Source organism: Dermacentor variabilis, unplaced genomic scaffold (genome assembly GCF_050947875.1).
Source record: "Dermacentor variabilis isolate Ectoservices unplaced genomic scaffold, ASM5094787v1 scaffold_13, whole genome shotgun sequence".
Classification (NCBI taxonomy): Eukaryota; Metazoa; Arthropoda; class Arachnida; order Ixodida; family Ixodidae; genus Dermacentor; species Dermacentor variabilis.
Genome location: NW_027460291.1, coordinates 38,213,550 through 38,241,529, shown reverse-complemented (window position 1 = coordinate 38,241,529; position 27,980 = coordinate 38,213,550). Strand labels below are relative to the sequence as shown.

Below are 27,980 nucleotides of genomic sequence, written 5' to 3'. Positions count from 1 at the left end.
AGCGTTCGTAGCCTACAGGAAATGGTGGAGCGAATATTTTTAAAAGAAGTTTCCTTACGTCGGATACCTTAGATTGCGGTTCGTGGGAAGCCAGCCATCGCTTAGCGCCTCATGATTTTGTTACTCGTTCCGCCGAAATAGCTCAGTTGGCAGAGCGTTAGACTGAAGATCTAAAGGTCCCGGGTTGGATGCTGGGTTTCGGCATATTCATAGTGCGTTTCTTTAGGCGTTGTGCATAACAATACAGATAGCAATTCAGACAGCGTTGTGAGTTTTTCTGATACTTCCTCGATACGCCACTGTTTAACATTAATAGAAGCGTGCGTAGCCTACAGCAAATGGTGGAGCGAATGTTTTTAAAAGAAGTTTCCTTACGTCGGATACCTTAGACGGCGGTTCGTGGGAACCCAGCCATCGCTTAGCGCCTCATGATTTTGTTACTCGTTCCGCCGAAATAGCTCAGTTGGGAGAGCGTTAAACTGAAGATCTAAAGGTCCCTGGTTCGATCCCGGCTTTCGGCATATTCATATAGCGAATTTTTTAGCTCTTGTGCAAAGCAATTCAGACACCATTGTCAGCTTTTCTGTTACTTCCTCGATACGCCACTGTTTAACATTAATAGAAGCGTGCGTAGCCTACAGCAAATGGTGGAGCGAATGTTTTTAAAAGAAGTTTCCTTACGTCGGATACCCTAGACGGCGGTTCGTGGGAACCCACCCATCGCTTAGCGCCTCATGATTTTGTAGCCCGTTTCGCCGAAATAGCTCAGTTGGGAGAGCGTTAGGCTGAAGATCTAAAGATCCCTGGTTCCATCCCGGGTTTCGGCATATTCATATAGCGAATTTTTTAGCCCTTGTGCATAACAATAAAATAGCAGTTCAGACACCATTGTGAGCTTTTCTGATACTTCCGCGATACGCCACTGTTTCACATTAATAGAAGCGTGCGTAGCCTACAGCAAATGGTGGAGCGATTATTTTTAAAAGAAGTTTCCTTACGGCGGATACTTTAGATGCCGGTTCGTGGGAACCCAGCCATCGCTTAGCGCCTCGTGATTTTGTAGCTCGTTCCGCCGAAATAGCGCAGTTAGGAGAGCGTTAGACTGAAGATCTAAAGGTCCCTGGTTCGATCCCGGGTTTTGGCATATTCATATAGCGAATTTTTTAGCCCTTGTGCATAACAATAAAATAGCAATTCAGACACCATTGTCAGCTTTTCTGTTACTTCCGCGATACGCCACTGTTTAACATTATAGAAGCGTGCGTAGCCTACAGCAAATGGTGGAGCGAATATTTTTAAAAGAAGTTTCCTTACGTCGGATACCTTAGACGGCGGTTCGTGGGAACCCAGCCATCGCTTAGCGCCTCATGATTTTGTTACTCGTTCCGCCGAAATAGCTCAGTTGGGAGAGCGTTAGACTGAAGATCTAAAGGTCCCGGGTTGGATGCTGGGTTTCGGCATATTCATAGTGCGTTTCTTTAGGCGTTGTGCATAACAATACAGATAGCAATTCAGACACCATTGTCAGCTTTTCTGTTACTTCCGCGATACGCCACAGTTTAACATTAATAGAAGCGTGCGTAGCCTACAGCAAATGGTGGAGCTAATATTTTTAAAAGAAGTTTCCTTACGTCGGATAGCTTAGACGGCGGTTCGTGGGAACCCAGCCATCGCTTAGCGCCTCATGATTTTGTTACTCGTTCCGCCGAAATAGCTCAGTTGGGAGAGCGTTAGACTGAAGATCGAAAGGTCCCGGGTTGGATGCTGGGTTTCGGCATATTCATAGTGCGTTTCTTTAGGCGTTGTGCATAACAATACAGATAGCAATTCAGACAGCATTGTGAGCTTTTCTGATACTTCCGCGATACGCCACTGTTTAACATTAATAGAAGCGTGCGTAGCCAACAGCAAATGGTGGAGCGAATATTTTTAAAAGAAGTTTCCTTACTTCGGATACCTTAGACGGCGGTTCGTGGGAACCCAGCCATCGCTTAGCGCCTCGTGATTTTGTTACTCGTTCCGCCGAAATAGCTCAGACATTCTGCTTCCCGCTCCCGAGCTGAACGGTTCGCGGGATCATGGGCTCCAATGGAGCGGCATATGCGGCTGTTAGCCGCGGCAACAGGCTTTCGACGGAAGAAGATAAAGATTACCAGATAATTTTGCCTCGCCTACCTACAGGACGTATTGTTTTGAACACAGTTTTTTTGCACGGCGACGCTCGTGTTCGCCCGTTTCGTGTAGAAGATTTTCGAGACGCGCTTCAAGCTGTTGGTATGCTCTCTGGCGTCGTCGCCCTTGGAGCATACCAAATCAACCATGTATGGGCGGTGACGATGAAGACAGCCGAGGCTGCCGAAAAGCTGGCGGCCCTGAAGGAGCTGCAGGTGAAGGGGCGTCGCTGCCTGGTCATCGACCCCAAGGAACAACACGTGAAGCTTCGTATCCACTGGCTTCTGCATGGGGTGGACGACGAAGACGTCAAGACCGCGCTGGCCTCCTTCGGCAAGGTGACGGAAGTGACCCGGGAGCGCTGGCGAGTGGATGGCGTTTCCGACAAGGGCTCGACGACCCGAGCAGTCCTGCTGCAGCTGAAGGCAGGAATGAAAGTCGACGACCTGCCCCACCAGATCCGCGTCGCCGGCGAGCTTGCGCTGGTGGTAGCCCCAGGACGTCCCATGCAGTGCCTGCGCTGCCGGGGCTCTGGCCACGTTCGTCGTGAATGCAAGGTTCCCCGTTGCTCGCGGTGCAGGCTTTTTGGACACAACGACGCGGACTGTGTGCGTTCATACGCAGTAGCCGCGGGTTCGGCGGAGAGCGAGCCGTCGACGTTAGACCATGTAATGGACGTGACCGAGGCGGAGGAAGCGGCCACGGGAGCTGGAAACGGCAAAGTGGCGGCAGAAACCGGCACGACGACCAAGCAAGCCGAAGGAGCAAGGAATATCCCTCCCCCCAAAGAACCAGCGGCTACAGTCGAGAGCGTGAAGACGGCCCCGCAAGAAAATGAGAGCCACCAGCCAGCTACGGATGCAACGCAGGCAGAGGCGGACGACAACGCGACCCCTGCTAGCGCCCGCGTCGAATCCGTCTCGGCACCGGTCAAGAGATCCCTGCAGCACGAGGAGAAAGTCGACGGAAAGGCCGGCGGTGACTCCGAGGCACCACCCGCTAAGACGCTACCTGGAAGGCGCTCCACCCTCAAGCCCAAGCCGAACCTGGAGACTGACCGTAGGCTAACCCCGAAGCCGACCAAAGAGGAACCCGGGCGACGGCCGCCGGATGGCCACGGAGGCGTCTAGCGGTCAGCTAGACGTTGAGGTGAGCACCATGCTCCGGGCCTTCTCCCCTCCGGTTTTCACCAATAATGGCTACCAACCCGTCGCTTAGCCTCGGCACGCTAAACGTTCGAGGTCTGGCCGCCAAAAGGAAACAGAGTCAGGTTTACAGACTACTAGTGGACCACGACCTCGACGTTTTAGCCGTGCAAGAAACCAAGGTAGACGGCGAGGAGGAGACCGGGAGCATGGTGCAAAGGTTCACGTATAACTACTATACGGTAGTGAGCCACGCCTTAGGGACTTCGGCAGGGTGTGTGCTGTTCGTGAGGAAGCTCCCTGGTCTTGTTATAGATGGTTACTTCTCCTGTACTTCTGGTCGACTTGTCTTTTGTGACTTCAGCTATTGTAATGTCCAATGGCGCGTGTTTTGCATTTATGCGCCTAATACTGTGCAAGAGAGGGCAAATTTCTTTTTGAGTTTAAAGCATCATTTACATGTGCAAAAAATGATAGCCTGTGTAGGCGACTTCAACTGCGTATTGAAAGCTGAGGATAGGTCTACGCGTCGCGTGGTTTGTGACAAAAGTAGTGATATCCTGGCGCAGATCACACACGAATTCGAATTAGAAGATATCGCGGAATGTTTTCGCGGTCACGGAGACGTAAGCTACACTCACTTTCAGGGCACGAGTCACTCACGCTTAGACCGTATCTATCTTTCATATGATTTAGTTGAAAAATGCCAGTGCTACACAGTTACGGCCATATCATATTCTGACCACTGCCTGGTAAAATGCACGGTGGGCAGGAAGAAAGAACGAAACAAGTTCGTCTGGGAACTGTGGAAATTGAATGCAGAGCTGTTACGGGATGAAACTTTTAACGAAAATGTAGTGGCTGCTCTGAATTCTTTTGGAACAGACAGTTCTACGAAATTTGGTGAGGAATGGGAGTTGCTGAAGCAAAGCATTAAATTGAAGGCAATCGAAAGAAGTAGCGTACTGCGATATGAACAAAAGGCCAGAGAAAAGGATTTAACAACATTGCTAGAAAAATTTGCGAAGCTTGAATGCATGCAACCTGGCGCCTATCAACAAGATATGCGCGCCGTTAAGAAGAAGCTCGAGGTATTCGACGAAGATCGCTTCCGAGGTGCGCTAGTGCGCGCCAGAGCAGAAAGGCTATCATGCGGGGAAACGCCAACGAAAAGAGCACTGGGGTTAGAAAAAAAGCACTCGAGACGTAAGCAGATTGAGGCTATAGAATATGAAGGGGTGGTATTAACGGATAACAATAATATAGGGCGTGCTTTCTTTGAGCATTACAAAGAACTTTTTACATTCAGGCCTGTCAACATGCACGATTTCAAGAAATTATTTTTGCAACGAATCCCACAGCTGTCCAGTGAGGTTAAAGAAACCTTAGAACGACCATTAACAGAACATGAAGTGATGAAAGCCATCGAAGACCTGAATCCTGGGAAGTCGCCAGGTCCAGACGGTCTTTGTTCCGCTTGGTACAAATCGTTCAAGAGCCACCTAGCTCCTATGTTAACAGCAGTTTTCAATGAAGCATATGAACTGAAAATACTTCCACCATCCTTTGGCCAGTCCCATACAGTACTAATACCGAAAACAGAAGAGACCGAAAAGCTCAAGCAACTTTCTACAGACCCATAGCGCTTACTAACTGCGACTACAAAATATTGATGAAGGTGTTGGCACGACGGGTCCAGTCAGTTATTCAGGAAGTAGTCGGCCCACACCAGACGTGTGGTATTCGTGGAAGAACCATTTTCACTAACATCCATAAAATGAAGTGTGTGCTGGAGTGTTGTGACGCCATGTGCGATGCAGTAGCCATCCTCCAGCTAGACTTGGAGAAGGCGTTTGATTGTGTTTCTCACGACATATTGCTTACCATCCTTGAACACGTTAATTTTGGCCACATAATCGCTGAAGGGGTGACCATGGCGTACCGGAGCTGCTATACCAGACTTATAATTAATCAGATGTTGGGGGCCCCCATTAACGTGAAGCGCTCCGTTCGCCAGGGTTGTCCACTCAGTCCACTCCTGTTTTGTGTCTACATAGAAACGCTATGTCTGGCCATCATTGAAAATGAATGTATTAAGGGGTTTAGTCTTCAATCAGCAGAAGTGAAGCTACTGGCATACGCTGACGATGTGGCTGTGTGCTGTAAGGACAAACAAAGTGTATTGAATACTGTTAACATCGTCAAAAAGTTTGGTAACGTCACTAACAGCTACGTTAACTGGCAGAAATGTTTGGGGTTTTGGCATGGAAGATGGGCGTCTACACCAGACCACTTTTCGAACGTAAACTGGGTCACGACGCCAGTTAAGTACCTTGGAGCACCCCTTGATGCCTACAAGGACAGTAGCGAGTACTGGAAGGAGCGGACAAAACAACTAAAAGAAAAAGCCGACCGATGGAACGCCTGTTACTTGTCAATATTCGCGAGAGCTACAGCGTGCAACATGTTTCTCGTGACAAAGATCTGGTACGTAATGCAGGTACTACAGTGCTCTCGTATTAATGTGCAGAAACTGCACCGCGTGTTCGCTGTATTCGTGTGGGCATCGAGCTGGGAGCGATGTAGCCGAGATAATCTCTTCCGGCGCGTGAAGGATGGTGGTCTGGGGTTGGCGCACCTCTTCTTGCGTCAACTGGTGAATAGATTCTCCTTCTTTCGAGATACAAACGACCCATTTCTGCGCACGGTGATCCAAATGAGGCTGTCAAGATCACTTCCCGAATTCATTGTAGGTACGGAAATAATGCCAGGACCAGTCCGTGGTTTCTTTAGGGAAATAGTTCAGAGTGTTTCCTTTTTGCGTGTTCGTTTTTCAAGTGCATATTTGTGGAGTGTAAAACGGAAAATGTTATATCGTGATTTATGTGACAGTGTTTTGGTGGTACCTATGTACAGAGCCCCGTACAGTGGAGGCCCAGGCCTAGATGTATTGAAAAGGGTGAAGAAGATGCCAGTTCAACCAGCCACTAAATCGTTCTTTTTTAAATTACACACTGGTACTGTACCTGTTAAAATCTTCCTTGAACAACGTGGGTTCTACATGCCATGGGGAACCAACTGCCTTATATGTAAAAAAACAGAAAGCATAGATCACGTCTTCATCCACTGTAGGGAAGGGGTCTTTTTCTGGGACGTGTTACAAAGGACTCTAAAAAAGGAGCTACCTATAGATCCCCACGGAATCAGGTTTCTGCCAGTATATGACGACGAAGATTTCCCGTACGACCTGATCATGCTTACGGGCCTCCACTGTTTATGGCGCGCAAGAATGGCGGTTTACCATTGCGACCCGGATGCCCGACCGGCGCGTCTGTACTTTTGTGAATCCATGCAACGGTATGTGGAAGTGATGAAGATGCAACAGCCTGTTCCTGAGTGGCTGTCGAGGGTTGAACCCCTTACAGCACTAAAGGAATTTTAATCCGACAACGTCGTGCCACAGTAGCGGACGGCAGCGAATGTAAATATTACTGTTCCTTGTTCCGTTTGTGTATTCATCCCTTTTTTGCTTCTTTGGTCTTTGTTTATATCATTTAGGAATTTGTGTTGTGATATGTCGAGGTCTGGCAATAAAGAAAAAAAAAAAGCCGAAATAGCTCAGTTGGGAGAGCGTTAGACTGAAGATCTAAAGGTCCCTGGTTCGATCCCGGGTTTCGGCATATTCATATAGCGAATTTTTTAGCCCTTCTGCATAACAATAAAATAGCAGTTCAGACACCATTGTCAGCTTTTCTGTTACTTCCGCGATACGCCACAGTTTAACATTAATAGAAGCGTGCGTAGCCTACAGCTAATGGTGCAGCGAATATTTTTAAAAGAAGTTTCCTTACGTCGGATACCTTAGACGGCGGTTCGTGGGAACCCAGCCATCGCTTAGCGCCTCGTGATTTTGTAGCTCGTCCCGACGAAATAGCTCAGTTGGGAGAGCGTTAGACTGAAGATCTAAAGGTCCCGGGTTGGATGCTGGGTTTCGACATATTCATAGTGCGCTTCTTTAGGCGTTGTGCATAACAATACTGATAGCAATTCAGACACCATTGTCAGCTTTTCTGTTACTTCCGCGATACGCCGCTGTTTAACATTTATAGAATCGTTCGTAGCCTACAGCAAATGGTGAAGCGAATATTTTTAAAAGAAGTTTCCTTACGTCGGATACCTTTGATGGCGGTTCGTGGGAACCCAGCCATCGCTTAGCGCCTCATGATTTTGTTACTCGTTCCGCCGAAATAGCTCAGTTGGGAGAGCGTTAGACTGAAGATCTAAAGGTCCCGGGTTGGATGCTGGGTTTCGGCATATTCATAGTGCGTTTCTTTAGGCGTTGTGCATAACAATACAGATAGCAATTCAGACACCATTGTCAGCTTTTCTGTTACTTCCGCGATACGCCACTGTTTAACATTAATTGAAGCGTGCGTAGCCTACAGTATATGGTGGAGCGAATATTTGTAAAAGAAGTTTCCTAACGTCGGTTACCTTAGACGGCGGTTCGCGAGAACCCAGCTATCGCTTAGCGCCTCATGATTTTGTTACTCGTTCCTCGAAATAGCTCAGTTGGGACAGCGTTAGACTGAAGATCTAAAGGTCCCGGGTTGGATCCTGGGTTTCGGCATACTTATAGTGCGTTTCTTTAGGCGTTGTGCATAACAATACAGATAGCAATTCAGACACCATTGTCAGCTTTTCTATTACTTCCGCGATACGCCACTGTTTAACATTAATTGAAGCGTGCGTAGCCTACAGAAAATGGTGGAGCGAATATTTTTAAAAGAAGTTTCCTTACGTCGGATACCTTAGACGGCGGTTCGTGGGAACCCACCCATCGCTTAGCGCCTCATGATTTTGTTACTCGTTCCGCCGAAATAGCCCAGTTGGGAGAGCGTTAGACTGAAGATCTAAAGGTCCCTGGTTCGATCCCGGGTTTCGGCATATTCATATAGCGAATTTTTTAGCCCTTGTGCATAACAATAAAATAGCAATTCAGACACCATTGTCAGCTTTTCTGTTACTTCCGCGATACGCCACTGTTTAACATTTATAGAAGCGTTCGTAGCCTACAGCAAATGGTGAAGCGAATATTTTTAAAAGAAGTTTCCTTACGTCGGATACCTTTGATGGCGGTTCGTGGGAACCCAGCCATCGCTTAGCGCCTCATGATTTTGTTACTCGTTCCGCCTAAATAGCTCAGTTGGGAGAGCGTTAGACTGAAGATCTAAAGGTCCCGGGTTGGATGCTGGGTTTCGGCATATTCATAGTGCGTTTCTTTAGGCGTTGTGCATAACAATACAGATAGCAATTCAGACACCATTGTCAGCTTTTCTGTTACTTCCGCGATACGCCACTGTTTAACATTAATTCAAGCGTGCGTAGCCTACAGTATATGGTGGAGCGAATATTTGTAAAAGAAGTTTCCTAACGTCGGTTACCTTAGACGGCGGTTCGCGGGAACCCAGCTATCGCTTAGCGCCTCATGATTTTGTTACTCGTTCCTCGAAATAGCTCAGTTGGGACAGCGTTAGACTGAAGATCTAAAGGTCCCGGGTTGGATCCTGGGTTTCGGCATACTTATAGTGCGTTTCTTTAGGCGTTGTGCATAACAATACAGATAGCAATTCAGACAGCATTGTGAGCTTTTCTGTTACTTCCGCGATACGCCACTGTTTAACATTAATAGAAGCGTGCGTAGCCTACAGCAAATGGTTGAGCGAATATTAAAAAATAAAGTTTCCTTACGTCGGATACCTTAGACGGCGGTTCGTGGGAACCCAGCCATCGCTTAGCGCCTCATGATTTTGTTTCTCGCTCCGCCGAAACAGCTCAGTTGGGAGAGCGTTAGACTGAAGATCTAAAGGTCCTGGGTTGGATGCTGGGTTTCGGCATATTCATAGTGCGTTTCTTTAGGCGTTGTGCATAACCATACAGATAGCAATTCAGACAGCATTGTGAGCTTTTCTGATACTTCCGCGATACGCCACTGTTTAACATTAATAGAAGCGTGCGTAGCCTACAGCAAATGGTGGAGCGAATATTTTTAAAAGAAGTTTCCTTACGTCGGATACCTTGGACGGCGGTTCGTGGAAAAGCAGCCATCGCTTAGCGCCTCGTGATTTTGTAGCTCGTTCCGACGAAATAGCTCAGTTGGGAGAGCGTTAGACTGAAGATCTAAAGGTCCCGGGTTGGATACTGGGTTTCGGCATATTCAGAGTGCGTTTCTTTAAGCGTTGTGCTTAACAATACAGATAGCAATTCAGACAGCATTGTGAGCTTTTCTGATACTTCCGCGATACGCCACTGTTTAACATTAATAGAAGCCTACGCAGCCTACAGCAAATGGTGGAGCGAATATTTTTATAAGAAGTTTCCTTACGTCGGATACCTTAGACGGCGGTTCGTGGGAACCCAGCCGTCGCGTAGCGCCTCATGATTTTGTTACTCCTTCCGCCGAAATAGCTCAGTTGGGAGAGCGTTAGACTGAAGATCTAAAGGTCCCTGGTTCGATCCCGGGTTTCGGCATATTCATATAGCGAATTTTTTAGCTCTTGTGCATAACAATACAAATAGCAATTCAGACAGCATTGTCAGCTTTTCTGTTACTTCCGCGATACGCCACTGTTTAACATTAATAGAAGCGTGCGTAGCCTACAGCAAATTGTGGAGCGAATATTTTTAAAAGAAGTTTCCTTACATCGGATACCTTTGATGGCGGTTCGTGGGAACCCAGCCATCGCTTAGCGCCTCATGATTTTGTTACTCGTTCCGCCGAAATAGCTCAGTTGGGAGAGCGTTAGACTGAAGATCTAAAGGTCCCGGGTTGGATGCTGGGTTTCGGCATATTCATAGTGCGTTTCTTTAGGCGTTGTGCATAACAATACAGATAGCAATTCAGACACCATTGTCAGCTTTTTTGTTACTTCCGCGATACGCCACAGTTTAACATTAATAGAAGCGTGCGTAGCCTACAGCAAATGGTGGAGCGAATATTTTTAAAAGAAGTTTCCTTACGTCGGATACCTTAGACGGCGGTTCGTGGGAACCCAGCCATCGCTTAGCGCCTCATGATTTTGTTACTCGTTCCGCCGAAATAGCTCAGTTGGGAGAGCGTTAGACTGAAGATCGAAAGGTCCCGGGTTGGATGCTGGGTTTCGGCATATTCATAGTGCGTTTCTTTAGGCGTTGTGCATAACAATACAGATAGCAATTCAGACAGCATTGTGAGCTTTTCTGATACTTCCGCGATACGCCACTGTTTAACATTAATAGAAGCGTGCGTAGCCTACAGCAAATGGTGGAGCGAATATTTTTAAAAGAAGTTTCCTTACGTCGGATACCTTAGACGGCGGTTCGTGGGAACCCAGCCATCGCTTAGCGCCTCGTGATTTTGTAGCTTGTTCCGCCGAAATAGCTCAGTTGCGAGAGCGTTAGACTGAAGATCTAAAGGTCCCTGGTTCGATCCCGGGTTTCGGCATATTCATTTAGCGAATTTTTTAGCCCTTGTGCATAACAATAAAATAGCAGTTCAGACACCATTGTCAGCTTTTCTGTTACTTCCGCGATACGCCACTGTTTAACATTAATAGAAGCCTGCGCAGCCTACAGCAAATGGTGGAGCGAATATTTTTAAAAGAAGTTTCCTTACGTCGGATACCTTAGACGGCGGTTCGTGGGAACCCAGCCATCGCTTAGCGCCTCATGATTTTGTTACTCGTTCCGCCGAAATAGCTCAGTTGGGAGAGCGTTAGACTGAAGATCTAAAGGTCCCGGGTTGGATGCTGGGTTTCGGCATATTCATAGTGCGTTTCTTTAGGCGTTGTGCATAACAATACAGATAGCAATTCAGACACCATTGTCAGCTTTTCTGTTACTTCCGCGATACGCCACAGTTTAACATTAATAGAAGCGTGCGTAGCCTACAGCAAATGGTGGAGCGAATATTTTTAAAAGAAGTTTCCTTACGTCGGATACCTTAGACGGCGGTTCGTGTGAACCCAGCCATCGCGTAGCGCCTCATGATTTTGTTACTCGTTCCGCCGAAATAGCTCAGTTAAGAGAGCGTTAGACTCATTCTGCTTCCGGCAGCCGAGCTGAGCGGTCAGCAGAATCATGGGCTCCAGTGGAGCAGCGACAGCGGCCACTTCTGGCCGCGGAACCAGGCTAAACGACGATAAGGATTATGCCTTTATTTTGCCGCAACTGCCTAAAGGTCAAGTAGTGATTAATACCGTCTTTTTGCACGGTGATGTACGTGCGAGACCGTACAAGGTGGAAGATTTCAGGGACGCCCTTCTGTCGACGGGCCTGCTGCCTAATGTGGTATGCATAGGGGCGTACCAGATCAACCACGTCTGGGCAGTGACCTTCAACGATGCGACTGCCACAAGAAGAATGCTGGACCTTAAGGAACTTCAAGTTAAGGGACGACGATGCGTCATCGTTGACCCGCAGGATCAGCAGGTGAAGCTAAGGCTTCACTGGCTGCTGTACGGCGTTGCCGACGAGGACGTTCGGACGGCATTCGCGGCGTTCGGCAAGGTGGAGGAGGTGAGCCGGGAGCGATGGCGCATCGAAGGCATGGCAACGTAGACCTCAACCACCAGGACCGTCATTCTCAAATTGAAAAGCGGCATGAAAGTGGAGGACCTGCCACATCAGATACGCGTCGGCGGAGAGTTGGCCTTGGTCGTCGTGCCCGGTCGAGCGATGCAGTGCCTGCGCTGCCACGGCACGGGACACGTCCGCCGTGAGTGCAGCGTCCCCCGATGTACCTTATGTAGACGTTTCGGCCACGTCGACGATGACTGCGTAAGATCTTATGCCACCGTAACAGGTCCAGTAGCTAGTGACGTTGCGGCAGAGCACGTCATGGACGTGGCAGAAGCGGAGGACGCTGCTAAAGGAACGCTAGACAAGGTCTCGACAGCGACAGCCAGTGGGACGACGCCTTTGGGCGTGGTCAGCAAGGTGGCTGATACTACCATGAAGCCGAGTGGGATGCTGCAGGTCGCGACCGCTGAGGTCCAGTCTACGCGGAGCAGTAGTGAGGACCCGCCCGACAACGATGCGACGGCAATGCAGCAGGAGGAGGCCGTCCTCGACTGCGACCGGACTTCGACTCTTGGAGCGCCAGTCAAGCGCCCCCATGACCAGACTAAGGACCGCAACGACGGTGCGACCGGCACCAGCGAAGGGCCGCCGACAAAGACACCTCTTGGGAGGCGCACGAGCTTGAAACCAAAGCCGAACGTCCCACCTGAGAGAAAGCCTGTGGACAAAGTGGCGCCCACAAACAACGCCTCCCGGCGTTGTTTGTGGGCGCCACTTTGTCCCGGAGGCGGCTAGCCGAGGGCTGGTCGTGAACGGTAAGCACCATGCTCCGGGCCTACTTTTTTCTTTAGCTCAACATGGCACAGATACCGTCCCTTAATATTGCCACTTTAAACGTGAGAGGGTTGGCGGCTAGTCGTAGGCGAAGTCAGGTGCTACGGTTGGTCACTGACCACGATATAGACGTACTAGCCGTCCAGGAGACTAAGGTTGACGGGGAGGAGAAGACCGGGAGCATGGTGCGCCGTTTCACGACCAGGTATTTTGCGGTGGTAAGCCATGCCTTAGGCACCGCTGGGGGGTGCATTCTTTTTGTGAAGAAACTGCCTGGACTGCACATTCAAAGTATTCTTTCTTGTCAGTCTGGAAGGCTTGTTTTTTGTGATATTATTTTGTGTGATGTTCAGTTCCGCGTCATATGTGTATATGCGCCGAATTCAGTAGGCGAGCGCGCCCTTTTCTTTTCGAACCTTTCGCAGTATGTTCGATGTGATAAGCGCGTTATACTGCTAGGAGACTTTAATTGTGTAATGAGCGCTAGAGATAGAGCCAATAATGCTGGTGTGCGGGACAGAAGCAGTGAAATCTTATCAAAACTAATTAGTGAAAATGAACTCGAAGACGTTTTTGAGTGTCTGGAAGGGGGGCGTGATGTGACTTTTACACGTTTTCAGGGCAGTAGCCATGCGCGGTTGGACCGAATCTGCATTTCGCTGGATACAATTCCAAGATGCCACGGTTATTGTGTAGTAGCCATATCGTTCTCAGATCATTGTCTCGTTAAATGTAATGTCGGTATAGGGAAAAGCAAACATGCGTTTAATTGGGAGATCTGGAAAATGAATGCGTTGTTATTAAATGATGAATCTTTCGTAAAGGGAGTACGGGATGCTGTTAATGAAATACGCGAAGATGCAGCTGAAAAAATAGCAGAAAAGTGAGAATGTTTTAAACAAAAGGTTAAAATGAAAGCCATAGAAAGGTCAAGTTGTCTTAAATTTGAGAGGGAATATAAAGAAAAGGGTTTGCGAACACTACTTCAGCAGCTGATAACGCTTGAGTGCAGAGAGCCTGGTCTGTACAAAGACGATGTGCGGAGCGTCAAGGAAAAGCTTGAACAGATCGACAAAGAACGTTACCAAGGTGCCATCGTGCGAGCAAGAGCAGATTCACTAGCGGCAGGGGAGACGCCCACTAAAAGGGCGCTCGGGTTAGAGAAGGCTCACGGACGACAAAACCATGTCGATAACCTTTTAATCAATGGAGCTGTTGTTGACGATAACGAGAGCATAGCCCACGCCTTCTTCCAGTACTACCAGTCGCTCTTTGCATTTCAGGAAGCGAATTTAGAGGGTTTCAAAGCAGACTTTCTGCATCGCATGCCGCGTTTGAGTGATGAAACTAAGGAGCGATTAGAAGGGAAAATAATGGAGAGGGAAGTCGAAAAGGCAGTCGACGACTTGAACTTGGGCAAGTCACCGGGACCAGACGGACTCAGTGCGGCGTTATATAAGACATTTAAAAGAGAACTGGCCCCTATATTAGTAGGAGTATTTAATGATGCGTACGTGCAGAAATCATTGCCACCTTCTTTTGGGAAAGCGCACACCATTCTAATTCCGAAGAATGATAAATTAGATAAACTGAGATTAGTATCATCCTACAGGCCCATATCATTAACAAACATTGATTATAAGATATTTATGAAGATCTTAGCGACTAGACTTCAAGGCGTAATAAAGGAAATAGTCGCAGACCATCAAACATGTGGAATCAAAGGGCGGTCAATTTTTTCGAACATCCATAAGATGCGGTGTGTGCTCGAGTGCTGTGACGTCACTGGTGGCGGCGTTGCAGTTCTTCAGCTTGATCTTGAGAAAGCGTTCGATTGTGTTGCTCACGTTATTTTGTTCGCCATACTGGATCATGTTAATGTCGGTACCATCATCACTGAGGGCGTGGCCTTGGCGTACCAGAACTGCACTACAAGGTTAATTGTTAACAAGTCTCTGGGGGCCCCCATTAACATCATGCGTTCAGTGCGCCAAGACTGTCCCCTCAGTACTCTGTTATTTGCTATCTACATAGAAGCAATGTGTGTAGCGATCACCGCAAACAACAATATACGTGGTTTTAGATTAGCAGAAACCGAAGTGAAGCTGCTAGCGTATGCTGACGACGTTGCAGTGTGTTGCACAGACGAACCAAGTGTGACTGAAACAATTGCTGTAGTAAAACATTTCTGTGACGTCACGGGCAGCAGAGTCAATTGGGGCAAATCCCTCGGGCTGTGGCACGGGGAGTGGTTTTCAGCACCGGAGTACTTCGCTAATGTCAAGTGGGTGAAAACTCCGACGAAGTATCTTGGTGTTCCCCTCGATAGGTACAAGAGCAGCGATGAGTACTGGAGGAACCAAACTAATGAAACGAAACAAAAAGTGGACAAATGGACAAGCACTAACCAGTCTATTTTTTCAAGGGCAACAATTTGTAATATGTTTTTTATAGCGAAGTTATATTATGTTATGCAAGTGCTGCATTGTTCTAGAGCAAATGTGCAAAGGCTGCACAGAGTGTTTGCGGTCTTCATCTGGAGTTCATCATGGGAGAGATGTAGCCGAACAAATTTGTTCAGAAGGGTGAAGGACGGGGGTGTGGGTTTGATGCATCTTTTTGTTCGACAACTTGTCAACCGCTTTTTGTTTTTTCGAGATGTGCGAGATCCGTTTCTGCGCACCGTATGTCAGATCAGGTTGAGCGACGCATTGCCGACACATGTTGTTAGTACGGCAAGCATGACCGGAAAACTTCGAGGTTATTTTAAGGAAGTGGTCGACAGCGTGCGTTTCCTGTCAGTTCTTGTTTCAGATGATTATCTGTTTGAAGTTAAAAGGAAAAAACTGTATAATGATGTGTGCGACATTGTGTTCCCAGTGCCGTTATACAGAACCATATACAGTGGAGAGCCAGGACAAGACGTCCTTAAACGGGTGAAACGAATGCAGGTGCCACCGGGGGTTAAAACCTTCTTTTTTAAGCTCCACACAGGAACGCTCTCTGTGAAAACGTTTGTGGAAGAACGAGGCTGTCTTGTGCCGTGGGGATCCCACTGCTTGATCTGTCAGAAGCCGGAGACCATTGATCGCGTTTTCTTGCATTGCTGGGCGGCTGTTTTCCTTTGGGACGTGCTAAAGCGAACGCTGAAAAAGGAGTTACCGGTGGACCCCCAAGGGATCAGGTATCTGCCAATTAAAGATGAAGACGGAGTACCGTATGATCTTATTATGCTGAACGCCCTCCACTCTATATGGCGAGCTCGCATGGCCGGGTACCATTGCGACGTCGACGCTCGGCCAGCGCGTATGTATTTCAGAGAGTGTATGTCCTTATTTATTGAAATGCAGAAAATGCAAAAGTGTGTACCGGATTGGCTGTCGAGGCTCGAACCTCTGACAGTCATGAAGGAATTTTAATTTGACAACGTCAGACCTATGCGGATAGACGGCTTTGTAGCGCTTTTTTGTTTCTCGCCTTCGTTTTCTCTTGCAAGAGGCTTGCATTTGTGTCATGAGTGTGAAATTCATATGTACGATGTTATATTGAAAACCGGTAATAAATAAAAAAAAAGAGAGCGTTAGACTGAAGATCTAAAGGTCCCTGGTTCGATCCCGGGTTTCGGCATATTCATATAGCGAATTTTTTAGCCCTTGTGCATAACAATACAAATAGCAATTATGACACCATTGTCAACTTTTCTGTTACTGCCGCGATACGCCACTGTTTAACATTAATAGAAGCGTGCGTAGCCTACAGCAAATGGTGGAGCGAATATTTTTAAAAGAAGTTTCCTTACGTCGGATACCCTAGACGGCAGTTCGTGGGAACCCACCCATCGCTTAGCGCCTCATGATTTTGTTACTCGTTCCGCCGAAATACCTCAGTTGGGAGAGCGTTAGACTGAAGATCTAAAGGTCCCGGGTTGGATGCTGGGATTCGGCATATTCATAGTGCGTTTCTTTAGGCGTTGTGCATAACAATACAGATAGCAATTCAGACACCATTGTCAGCTTTTTTGTTACTTCCGCGATACGCCACAGTTTAACATTAATAGAAGCGTTCGTAGCCTACAGCAAATGGTGGAGCGAATATTTTTAAAAGAAGTTTCCTTACGTCGGATACCTTAGATGGCGGTTCGCGGGAACCCAGCCATCGCTTAGCGCCTCATGATTTTGTTACTCGTTCCGCCGAAATAGCTCAGTTGGGAGAGCGTTAGACTGAAGATCTAAAGGTCCCGGGTTGGATCCTAGGTTTCGGCATATTCATAGTGCGTTTCTTTAGGCGTTGTGCGTAACAATACAGATAGCAATTCAGACAGCATTGTGAGCTTTTCTGTTACTTCCGCGATACGCCACTGTTTAACATTAATAGAAGCGCGCGGAGCCTACAGCAAATGCTGCAGCGAATATTTTTAAAAGGAGTTTCCTTACGTCGGATACCTTAGACGGCGGTTCGCGGGAACCCAGCTATCGCTTAGCGCCTCATGATTTTGTTACTCGTTCCTCGAAATAGCTCAGTTAGGACAGCGTTAGACTGAAGATCTAAAGGTCCCGGGTTGGATCCTGGGTTTCGGCATACTTATAGTGCGTTTCTTTAGGCGTTGTGCATAACAATACAGATAGCAATTCAGACAGCATTGTGAGCTTTTCTGTTGCTTCCGCGATACGCCAATGTTTAACATTATTAGAAGCGTGCGTAGCCTACAGCAAATGGTTGAGCGAATATTAAAAAATAAAGTTTCCTTACGTCGGATACCTTAGACGGCGGTTCGTGGGAACCCAGCCATCGCTTAGCGCCTCATGATTTTGTTTCTCGCTCCGCCGAAACAGCTCAGTTGGGAGAGCGTTAGACTGAAGATCTAAAGGTCCTGGGTTGGATGCTGGGTTTCGGCATATTCATAGTGCGTTTCTTTAGGCGTTGTGCATAACAATACAGATAGCAATTCAGACAGCATTGTGAGCTTTTCTGATACTTCCGCGATACGCCAGTGTTTAACATTAATAGAAGCGTGCGTAGCCTACAGCAAATGGTGGAGCGAATATTTTTAAAAGAAGTTTCCTTACGTCGGATACCTTAGACGGCGGTTCGTGGGAACCCAGCCATCGCTTAGCGCCTCGTGATTTTGTAGCTTGTTCCGCCGAAATAGCTCAGTTGGGAGAGCGTTAGACTGAAGATCTAAAGGTCCCTGGTTTGATCCCGGGTTTCGGCATATTCATATAGCGAATTTTTTAGCCCTTGTGCATAACAATACAAATAGCAATTCAGACAGCATTGTCAGCTTTTCTGTTACTTCCGCGATACGCCACTGTTTAACATTAATAGAAGCGTGCGTAGCCTACAGCAAATTGTGGAGCGAATATTTTCAAAAGAAGTTTCCTTACGTCGGATACCCTAGACGGCGGTTCGTGGGAACCCACCCATCGCTTAGCGCCTCATGATTTTGTTACTCGTTCCGCCGAAATAGCTCAGTTGGGAGAGCGTTAGACTGAAGATCTAAAGGTCCCTGGTTCGATCCCGGGTTTCGGCATATTCATATAGCGAATTTTTTAGCCCTTGTGCATAACAATAAAATAGCAATTCAGACACCATTCTCAGCTTTTCTGTTACTTCCGCGATACGCCACTGTTTAACATTTATAGAAGCGTTCGTAGCCTACAGCAAATGGTGGAGCGAATATTTTTAAAAGAAGTTTCCTTACGTCGGATACCTTAGACGGCGGTTCGTGGGAACCCAGCCATCGCTTAGCGCCTCATGATTTTGTTACTCGTTCCGCCGAAATAGCTCAGTTGGGAGAGCGTTAGACTGAAGATCGAAAGGTCCCGGGTTGGATGCTGGGTTTCGGCATATTCATAGTGCGTTACTTTAGGCGTTGTGCATAACAATACAGATAGCAATTCAGACAGCATTGTGAGCTTTTCTGATACTTCCGCGATACGCCACTGTTTAACATTAATTCAAGCGTGCGTAGCCTACAGTATATGGTGGAGCGAATATTTGTAAAAGAAGTTTCCTAACGTCGGTTACCTTAGACGGCGGTTCGCGGGAACCCAGCTATCGCTTAGCGCCTCATGATTTTGTTACTCGTTCCTCGAAATAGCTCACTTGGGACAGCGTTAGACTGAAGATCTAAAGGTCCCGGGTTGGTTCCTGGGTTTCGGCATACTTATAGTGCGTTTCTTTAGGCGTTGTGCATAACAATACAGATAGCAATTCAGACAGCATTGTGAGCTTTTCTGTTACTTCCGCGATACGCCACTGTTTAACATTAATAGAAGCGTGCGTAGCCTACAGCAAATGGTTGAGCGAATATTAAAAAATAAAGTTTCCTTACGTCGGATACCTTAGACGGCGGTTCGTGGGAACCCAGCCATCGCTTAGCGCCTCATGATTTTGTTTCTCGCTCCGCCGAAACAGCTCAGTTGGGAGAGCGTTAGACTGAAGATCTAAAGGTCCTGGGTTGGATGCTGGGTTTCGGCATATTCATAGTGCGTTTCTTTAGGCGTTGTGCATAACCATACAGATAGCAATTCAGACAGCATTGTGAGCTTTTCTGATACTTCCGCGATACGCCACTGTTTAACATTAATAGAAGCGTGCGTAGCCTACAGCAAATGGTGGAGCGAATATTTTTAAAAGAAGTTTCCTTACGTCGGATACCTTGGACGGCGGTTCGTGGAAAAGCAGCCATCGCTTAGCGCCTCGTGATTTTGTAGCTCGTTCCGACGAAATAGCTCAGTTGGGAGAGCGTTAGACTGAAGATCTAAAGGTCCCGGGTTGGATACTGGGTTTCGGCATATTCAGAGTGCGTTTCTTTAAGCGTTGTGCATAACAATACAGATAGCAATTCAGACAGCATTGTGAGCTTTTCTGATACTTCCGCGATACGCCACTGTTTAACATTAATAGAAGCCTAAGCAGCCTACAGCAAATGGTGGAGCGAATATTTTTATAAGAAGTTTCCTTACGTCGGATACCTTAGACGGCGGTTCGTGGGAACCCAGCCGTCGCGTAGCGCCTCATGATTTTGTTACTCGTTCCGCCGAAATAGCTCAGTTGGGAGAGCGTTAGACTGAAGATCTAAAGGTCCCTGGTTCGATCCCGGGTTTCGGCATATTCATATAGCGAATTTTTTAGCTCTTGTGCATAACAATACAAATAGCAATTCAGACAGCATTGTCAGCTTTTCTGTTACTTCCGCGATACGCCACTGTTTAACATTAATAGAAGCGTGCGTAGCCTACAGCAAATTGTGGAGCGAATATTTTTAAAAGAAGTTTCCTTACATCGGATACCTTTGATGGCGGTTCGTGGGAACCCAGCCATCGCTTAGCGCCTCATGATTTTGTTACTCGTTCCGCCGAAATAGCTCAGTTGGGAGAGCGTTAGACTGAAGATCTAAAGGTCCCGGGTTGGATGCTGGGTTTCGGCATATTCATAGTGCGTTTCTTTAGGCGTTGTGCATAACAATACAGATAGCAATTCAGACACCATTGTCAGCTTTTTTGTTACTTCCGCGATACGCCACAGTTTAACATTAATAGAAGCGTGCGTAGCCTACAGCAAATGGTGGAGCGAATATTTTTAAAAGAAGTTTCCTTACGTCGGATACCTTAGACGGCGGTTCGTGGGAACCCAGCCATCGCTTAGCGCCTCATGATTTTGTTACTCGTTCCGCCGAAATAGCTCAGTTGGGAGAGCGTTAGACTGAAGATCGAAAGGTCCCGGGTTGGATGCTGGGTTTCGGCATATTCATAGTGCGTTTCTTTAGGCGTTGTGCATAACAATACAGATAGCAATTCAGACAGCATTGTGAGCTTTTCTGATACTTCCGCGATACGCCACTGTTTAACATTAATAGAAGCGTGCGTAGCCTACAGCAAATGGTGGAGCGAATATTTTTAAAAGAAGTTTCCTTACGTCGGATACCTTAGACGGCGGTTCGTGGGAACCCAGCCATCGCTTAGCGCCTCGTGATTTTGTAGCTTGTTCCGCCGAAATAGCTCAGTTGCGAGAGCGTTAGACTGAAGATCTAAAGGTCCCTGGTTCGATCCCGGGTTTCGGCATATTCATTTAGCGAATTTTTTAGCCCTTGTGCATAACAATAAAATAGCAGTTCAGACACCATTGTCAGCTTTTCTGTTACTTCCGCGATACGCCACTGTTTAACATTAATAGAAGCCTGCGCAGCCTACAGCAAATGGTGGAGCGAATATTTTTAAAAGAAGTTTCCTTACGTCGGATACCTTAGACGGCGGTTCGTGGGAACCCAGCCATCGCTTAGCGCCTCATGATTTTGTTACTCGTTCCGCCGAAATAGCTCAGTTGGGAGAGCGTTAGACTGAAGATCTAAAGGTCCCGGGTTGGATGCTGGGTTTCGGCATATTCATAGTGCGTTTCTTTAGGCGTTGTGCATAACAATACAGATAGCAATTCAGACACCATTGTCAGCTTTTCTGTTACTTCCGCGATACGCCACAGTTTAACATTAATAGAAGCGTGCGTAGCCTACAGCAAATGGTGGAGCGAATATTTTTAAAAGAAGTTTCCTTACGTCGGATACCTTAGACGGCGGTTCGTGGGAACCCAGCCATCGCGTAGCGCCTCATGATTTTGTTACTCGTTCCGCCGAAATAGCTCAGTTAAGAGAGCGTTAGACTCATTCTGCTTCCGGCAGCCGAGCTGAGCGGTCAGCAGAATCATGGGCTCCAGTGGAGCAGCGACAGCGGCCACTTCTGGCCGCGGAACCAGGCTAAACGACGATAAGGATTATGCCTTTATTTTGCCGCAACTGCCTAAAGGTCAAGTAGTGATTAATACCGTCTTTTTGCACGGTGATGTACGTGCGAGACCGTACAAGGTGGAAGATTTCAGGGACGCCCTTCTGTCGACGGGCCTGCTGCCTAATGTGGTATGCATAGGGGCGTACCAGATCAACCACGTCTGGGCAGTGACCTTCAACGATGCGACTGCCACAAGAAGAATGCTGGACCTTAGGGAACTTCAAGTTAAGGGACGACGATGCGTCATCGTTGACCCGCAGGATCAGCAGGTGAAGCTAAGGCTTCACTGGCTGCTGTACGGCGTTGCCGACGAGGACGTTCGGACGGCATTCGCGGCGTTCGGCAAGGTGGAGGAGGTGAGCCGGGAGCGATGGCGCATCGAAGGCATGGCAACGTAGACCTCAACCACCAGGACCGTCATTCTCAAATTGAAAAGCGGCATGAAAGTGGAGGACCTGCCACATCAGATACGCGTCGGCGGAGAGTTGGCCTTGGTCGTCGTGCCCGGTCGAGCGATGCAGTGCCTGCGCTGCCACGGCACGGGACACGTCCGCCGTGAGTGCAGAGTCCCCCGATGTACCTTATGTAGACGTTTCGGCCACGTCGACGATGACTGCGTAAGATCTTATGCCACCGTAACAGGTCCAGTAGCTAGTGACGTTGCGGCAGAGCACGTCATGGACGTGGCAGAAGCGGAGGACGCTGCTAAAGGAACGCTAGACAAGGTCTCGACAGCGACAGCCAGTGGGACGACGCCTTTGGGCGTGGTCAGCAAGGTGGCTGATACTACCATGAAGCCGAGTGGGATGCTGCAGGTCGCGACCGCTGAGGTCCAGTCTACGCGGAGCAGTAGTGAGGACCCGCCCGACAACGATGCGACGGCAATGCAGCAGGAGGAGGCCGTCCTCGACTGCGACCGGACTTCGACTCTTGGAGCGCCAGTCAAGCGCCCCCATGACCAGACTAAGGACCGCAACGACGGTGCGACCGGCACCAGCGAAGGGCCGCCGACAAAGACACCTCTTGGGAGGCGCACGAGCTTGAAACCAAAGCCGAACGTCCCACCTGAGAGAAAGCCTGTGGACAAAGTGGCGCCCACAAACAACGCCTCCCGGCGTTGTTTGTGGGCGCCACTTTGTCCCGGAGGCGGCTAGCCGAGGGCTGGTCGTGAACGGTAAGCACCATGCTCCGGGCCTACTTTTTTCTTTAGCTCAACATGGCACAGATACCGTCCCTTAATATTGCCACTTTAAACGTGAGAGGGTTGGCGGCTAGTCGTAGGCGAAGTCAGGTGCTACGGTTGGTCACTGACCACGATATAGACGTACTAGCCGTCCAGGAGACTAAGGTTGACGGGGAGGAGAAGACCGGGAGCATGGTGCGCCGTTTCACGACCAGGTATTTTGCGGTGGTAAGCCATGCCTTAGGCACCGCTGGGGGGTGCATTCTTTTTGTGAAGAAACTGCCTGGACTGCACATTCAAAGTATTCTTTCTTGTCAGTCTGGAAGGCTTGTTTTTTGTGATATTATTTTGTGTGATGTTCAGTTCCGCGTCATATGTGTATATGCGCCGAATTCAGTAGGCGAGCGCGCCCTTTTCTTTTCGAACCTTTCGCAGTATGTTCGATGTGATAAGCGCGTTATACTGCTAGGAGACTTTAATTGTGTAATGAGCGCTAGAGATAGAGCCAATAATGCTGGTGTGCGGGACAGAAGCAGTGAAATCTTATCAAAACTAATTAGTGAAAATGAACTCGAAGACGTTTTTGAGTGTCTGGAAGGGGGGCGTGATGTGACTTTTACACGTTTTCAGGGCAGTAGCCATGCGCGGTTGGACCGAATCTGCATTTCGCTGGATACAATTCCAAGATGCCACGGTTATTGTGTAGTAGCCATATCGTTCTCAGATCATTGTCTCGTTAAATGTAATGTCGGTATAGGGAAAAGCAAACATGCGTTTAATTGGGAGATCTGGAAAATGAATGCGTTGTTATTAAATGATGAATCTTTCGTAAAGGGAGTACGGGATGCTGTTAATGAAATACGCGAAGATGCAGCTGAAAAAATAGCAGAAAAGTGAGAATGTTTTAAACAAAAGGTTAAAATGAAAGCCATAGAAAGGTCAAGTTGTCTTAAATTTGAGAGGGAATATAAAGAAAAGGGTTTGCGAACACTACTTCAGCAGCTGATAACGCTTGAGTGCAGAGAGCCTGGTCTGTACAAAGACGATGTGCGGAGCGTCAAGGAAAAGCTTGAACAGATCGACAAAGAACGTTACCAAGGTGCCATCGTGCGAGCAAGAGCAGATTCACTAGCGGCAGGGGAGACGCCCACTAAAAGGGCGCTCGGGTTAGAGAAGGCTCACGGACGACAAAACCATGTCGATAACCTTTTAATCAATGGAGCTGTTGTTGACGATAACGAGAGCATAGCCCACGCCTTCTTCCAGTACTACCAGTCGCTCTTTGCATTTCAGGAAGCGAATTTAGAGGGTTTCAAAGCAGACTTTCTGCATCGCATGCCGCGTTTGAGTGATGAAACTAAGGAGCGATTAGAAGGGAAAATAATGGAGAGGGAAGTCGAAAAGGCAGTCGACGACTTGAACTTGGGCAAGTCACCGGGACCAGACGGACTCAGTGCGGCGTTATATAAGACATTTAAAAGAGAACTGGCCCCTATATTAGTAGGAGTATTTAATGATGCGTACGTGCAGAAATCATTGCCACCTTCTTTTGGGAAAGCGCACACCATTCTAATTCCGAAGAATGATAAATTAGATAAACTGAGATTAGTATCATCCTACAGGCCCATATCATTAACAAACATTGATTATAAGATATTTATGAAGATCTTAGCGACTAGACTTCAAGGCGTAATAAAGGAAATAGTCGCAGACCATCAAACATGTGGAATCAAAGGGCGGTCAATTTTTTCGAACATCCATAAGATGCGGTGTGTGCTCGAGTGCTGTGACGTCACTGGTGGCGGCGTTGCAGTTCTTCAGCTTGATCTTGAGAAAGCGTTCGATTGTGTTGCTCACGTTATTTTGTTCGCCATACTGGATCATGTTAATGTCGGTACCATCATCACTGAGGGCGTGGCCTTGGCGTACCAGAACTGCACTACAAGGTTAATTGTTAACAAGTCTCTGGGGGCCCCCATTAACATCATGCGTTCAGTGCGCCAAGACTGTCCCCTCAGTACTCTGTTATTTGCTATCTACATAGAAGCAATGTGTGTAGCGATCACCGCAAACAACAATATACGTGGTTTTAGATTAGCAGAAACCGAAGTGAAGCTGCTAGCGTATGCTGACGACGTTGCAGTGTGTTGCACAGACGAACCAAGTGTGACTGAAACAATTGCTGTAGTAAAACATTTCTGTGACGTCACGGGCAGCAGAGTCAATTGGGGCAAATCCCTCGGGCTGTGGCACGGGGAGTGGTTTTCAGCACCGGAGTACTTCGCTAATGTCAAGTGGGTGAAAACTCCGACGAAGTATCTTGGTGTTCCCCTCGATAGGTACAAGAGCAGCGATGAGTACTGGAGGAACCAAACTAATGAAACGAAACAAAAAGTGGACAAATGGACAAGCACTAACCAGTCTATTTTTTCAAGGGCAACAATTTGTAATATGTTTTTTATAGCGAAGTTATATTATGTTATGCAAGTGCTGCATTGTTCTAGAGCAAATGTGCAAAGGCTGCACAGAGTGTTTGCGGTCTTCATCTGGAGTTCATCATGGGAGAGATGTAGCCGTACAAATTTGTTCAGAAGGGTGAAGGACGGGGGTGTGGGTTTGATGCATCTTTTTGTTCGACAACTTGTCAACCGCTTTTTGTTTTTTCGAGATGTGCGAGATCCGTTTCTGCGCACCGTATGTCAGATCAGGTTGAGCGACGCATTGCCGACACATGTTGTTAGTACGGCAAGCATGACCGGAAAACTTCGAGGTTATTTTAAGGAAGTGGTCGACAGCGTGCGTTTCCTGTCAGTTCGTTTTTCAAATGATTATCTGTTTGAAGTTAAAAGGAAAAAACTGTATAATGATGTGTGCGACATTGTGTTCCCAGTGCCGTTATACAGAACCATATACAGTGGAGAGCCAGGACAAGACGTCCTTAAACGGGTGAAACGAATGCAGGTGCCACCGGGGGTTAAAACCTTCTTTTTTAAGCTCCACACAGGAACGCTCTCTGTGAAAACGTTTGTGGAAGAACGAGGCTGTCTTGTGCCGTGGGGATCCCACTGCTTGATCTGTCAGAAGCCGGAGACCATTGATCGCGTTTTCTTGCATTGCTGGGCGGCTGTTTTCCTTTGGGACGTGCTAAAGCGAACGCTGAAAAAGGAGTTACCGGTGGACCCCCAAGGGATCAGGTATCTGCCAATTAAAGATGAAGACGGAGTACCGTATGATCTTATTATGCTGAACGCCCTCCACTCTATATGGCGAGCTCGCATGGCCGGGTACCATTGCGACGTCGACGCTCGGCCAGCGCGTATGTATTTCAGAGAGTGTATGTCCTTATTTATTGAAATGCAGAAAATGCAAAAGTGTGTACCGGATTGGCTGTCGAGGCTCGAACCTCTGACAGTCATGAAGGAATTTTAATTTGACAACGTCAGACCTATGCGGATAGACGGCTTTGTAGCGCTTTTTTGTTTCTCGCCTTCGTTTTCTCTTGCAAGAGGCTTGCATTTGTGTCATGAGTGTGAAATTCATATGTACGATGTTATATTGAAAACCGGTAATAAATAAAAAAAAAGAGAGCGTTAGACTGAAGATCTAAAGGTCCCTGGTTCGATCCCGGGTTTCGGCATATTCATATAGCGAATTTTTTAGCCCTTGTGCATAACAATACAAATAGCAATTCAGACACCATTGTCAACTTTTCTGTTACTTCCGCGATACGCCACTGTTTAACATTAATAGAAGCGTGCGTAGCCTACAGCAAATGGTGGAGCGAATATTTTTAAAAGAAGTTTCCTTACGTCGGATACCCTAGACGGCAGTTCGTGGGAACCCACCCATCGCTTAGCGCCTCATGATTTTGTTACTCGTTCCGCCGAAATACCTCAGTTGGGAGAGCGTTAGACTGAAGATCTAAAGGTCCCGGGTTGGATGCTGGGATTCGGCATATTCATAGTGCGTTTCTTTAGGCGTTGTGCATAACAATACAGATAGCAATTCAGACACCATTGTCAGCTTTTTTGTTACTTCCGCGATACGCCACAGTTTAACATTAATAGAAGCGTTCGTAGCCTACAGCAAATGGTGGAGCGAATATTTTTAAAAGAAGTTTCCTTACGTCGGATACCTTAGATGGCGGTTCGCGGGAACCCAGCCATCGCTTAGCGCCTCATGATTTTGTTACTCGTTCCGCCGAAATAGCTCAGTTGGGAGAGCGTTAGACTGAAGATCTAAAGGTCCCGGGTTGGATCCTAGGTTTCGGCATATTCATAGTGCGTTTCTTTAGGCGTTGTGCGTAACAATACAGATAGCAATTCAGACAGCATTGTGAGCTTTTCTGTTACTTCCGCGATACGCCACTGTTTAACATTAATAGAAGCGCGCGGAGCCTACAGCAAATGCTGCAGCGAATATTTTTAAAAGGAGTTTCCTTACGTCGGATACCTTAGACGGCGGTTCGCGGGAACCCAGCTATCGCTTAGCGCCTCATGATTTTGTTACTCGTTCCTCGAAATAGCTCAGTTAGGACAGCGTTAGACTGAAGATCTAAAGGTCCCGGGTTGGATCCTGGGTTTCGGCATACTTATAGTGCGTTTCTTTAGGCGTTGTGCATAACAATACAGATAGCAATTCAGACAGCATTGTGAGCTTTTCTGTTGCTTCCGCGATACGCCAATGTTTAACATTATTAGAAGCGTGCGTAGCCTACAGCAAATGGTTGAGCGAATATTAAAAAATAAAGTTTCCTTACGTCGGATACCTTAGACGGCGGTTCGTGGGAACCCAGCCATCGCTTAGCGCCTCATGATTTTGTTTCTCGCTCCGCCGAAACAGCTCAGTTGGGAGAGCGTTAGACTGAAGATCTAAAGGTCCTGGGTTGGATGCTGGGTTTCGGCATATTCATAGTGCGTTTCTTTAGGCGTTGTGCATAACAATACAGATAGCAATTCAGACAGCATTGTGAGCTTTTCTGATACTTCCGCGATACGCCACTGTTTAACATTACTAGAAGCGTGCGTAGCCTACAGCAAATGGTGGAGCGAATATTTTTAAAAGAAGTTTCCTTACGTCGGATACCTTAGACGGCGGTTCGAGGAAACCCAGCCATTGCTTAGCGCCTTGTGATTTTGTAGCTCGTTCCGACGAAATAGCTCAGTTGGGAGAGCGTTAGACTGAAGATCTAAAGGTCCCTGGTTGGATGCTGGGTTTCGGCATATTCATAGTGCGTTTCCTTAAGCGTTGTGCATAACAATACAGATAGCAATTCAGACACCATTCTCAGCTTTTCTGTTACTT

General features: G+C 47.6%; 13 non-coding genes across 13 annotated transcripts; all 13 read left to right on the top strand.

The window, feature by feature from the left end:
* The first annotated feature begins 448 nt into the window (after window positions 1-448).
* Window positions 449-521, top strand: TRNAF-GAA (transfer RNA phenylalanine (anticodon GAA)). Its single transcript has one exon. It is a non-coding gene; the product is annotated as a tRNA-Phe (tRNA).
* Window positions 522-754: 233 nt separating this feature from the next.
* TRNAF-GAA (transfer RNA phenylalanine (anticodon GAA)) lies at window positions 755-827 on the top strand. Its single transcript has one exon. It is a non-coding gene; the product is annotated as a tRNA-Phe (tRNA).
* A 244-nt stretch (window positions 828-1,071) lies between these two features.
* On the top strand, window positions 1,072-1,144 carry TRNAF-GAA (transfer RNA phenylalanine (anticodon GAA)). Its single transcript has one exon. It is a non-coding gene; the product is annotated as a tRNA-Phe (tRNA).
* A 5,780-nt stretch (window positions 1,145-6,924) lies between these two features.
* Window positions 6,925-6,997, top strand: TRNAF-GAA (transfer RNA phenylalanine (anticodon GAA)). Its single transcript has one exon. It is a non-coding gene; the product is annotated as a tRNA-Phe (tRNA).
* A 1,194-nt stretch (window positions 6,998-8,191) lies between these two features.
* On the top strand, window positions 8,192-8,264 carry TRNAF-GAA (transfer RNA phenylalanine (anticodon GAA)). The gene has a single exon. It is a non-coding gene; the product is annotated as a tRNA-Phe (tRNA).
* A 1,511-nt stretch (window positions 8,265-9,775) lies between these two features.
* On the top strand, window positions 9,776-9,848 carry TRNAF-GAA (transfer RNA phenylalanine (anticodon GAA)). Its single transcript has one exon. It is a non-coding gene; the product is annotated as a tRNA-Phe (tRNA).
* Window positions 9,849-10,727: 879 nt separating this feature from the next.
* Window positions 10,728-10,800, top strand: TRNAF-GAA (transfer RNA phenylalanine (anticodon GAA)). The gene has a single exon. It is a non-coding gene; the product is annotated as a tRNA-Phe (tRNA).
* A 6,099-nt stretch (window positions 10,801-16,899) lies between these two features.
* TRNAF-GAA (transfer RNA phenylalanine (anticodon GAA)) lies at window positions 16,900-16,972 on the top strand. Its single transcript has one exon. It is a non-coding gene; the product is annotated as a tRNA-Phe (tRNA).
* An 877-nt stretch (window positions 16,973-17,849) lies between these two features.
* TRNAF-GAA (transfer RNA phenylalanine (anticodon GAA)) lies at window positions 17,850-17,922 on the top strand. Its single transcript has one exon. It is a non-coding gene; the product is annotated as a tRNA-Phe (tRNA).
* Window positions 17,923-18,167: 245 nt separating this feature from the next.
* Window positions 18,168-18,240, top strand: TRNAF-GAA (transfer RNA phenylalanine (anticodon GAA)). Its single transcript has one exon. It is a non-coding gene; the product is annotated as a tRNA-Phe (tRNA).
* A 1,511-nt stretch (window positions 18,241-19,751) lies between these two features.
* Window positions 19,752-19,824, top strand: TRNAF-GAA (transfer RNA phenylalanine (anticodon GAA)). Its single transcript has one exon. It is a non-coding gene; the product is annotated as a tRNA-Phe (tRNA).
* An 879-nt stretch (window positions 19,825-20,703) lies between these two features.
* On the top strand, window positions 20,704-20,776 carry TRNAF-GAA (transfer RNA phenylalanine (anticodon GAA)). The gene has a single exon. It is a non-coding gene; the product is annotated as a tRNA-Phe (tRNA).
* A 6,099-nt stretch (window positions 20,777-26,875) lies between these two features.
* TRNAF-GAA (transfer RNA phenylalanine (anticodon GAA)) lies at window positions 26,876-26,948 on the top strand. Its single transcript has one exon. It is a non-coding gene; the product is annotated as a tRNA-Phe (tRNA).
* The last annotated feature ends 1,032 nt before the right edge of the window (window positions 26,949-27,980 follow it).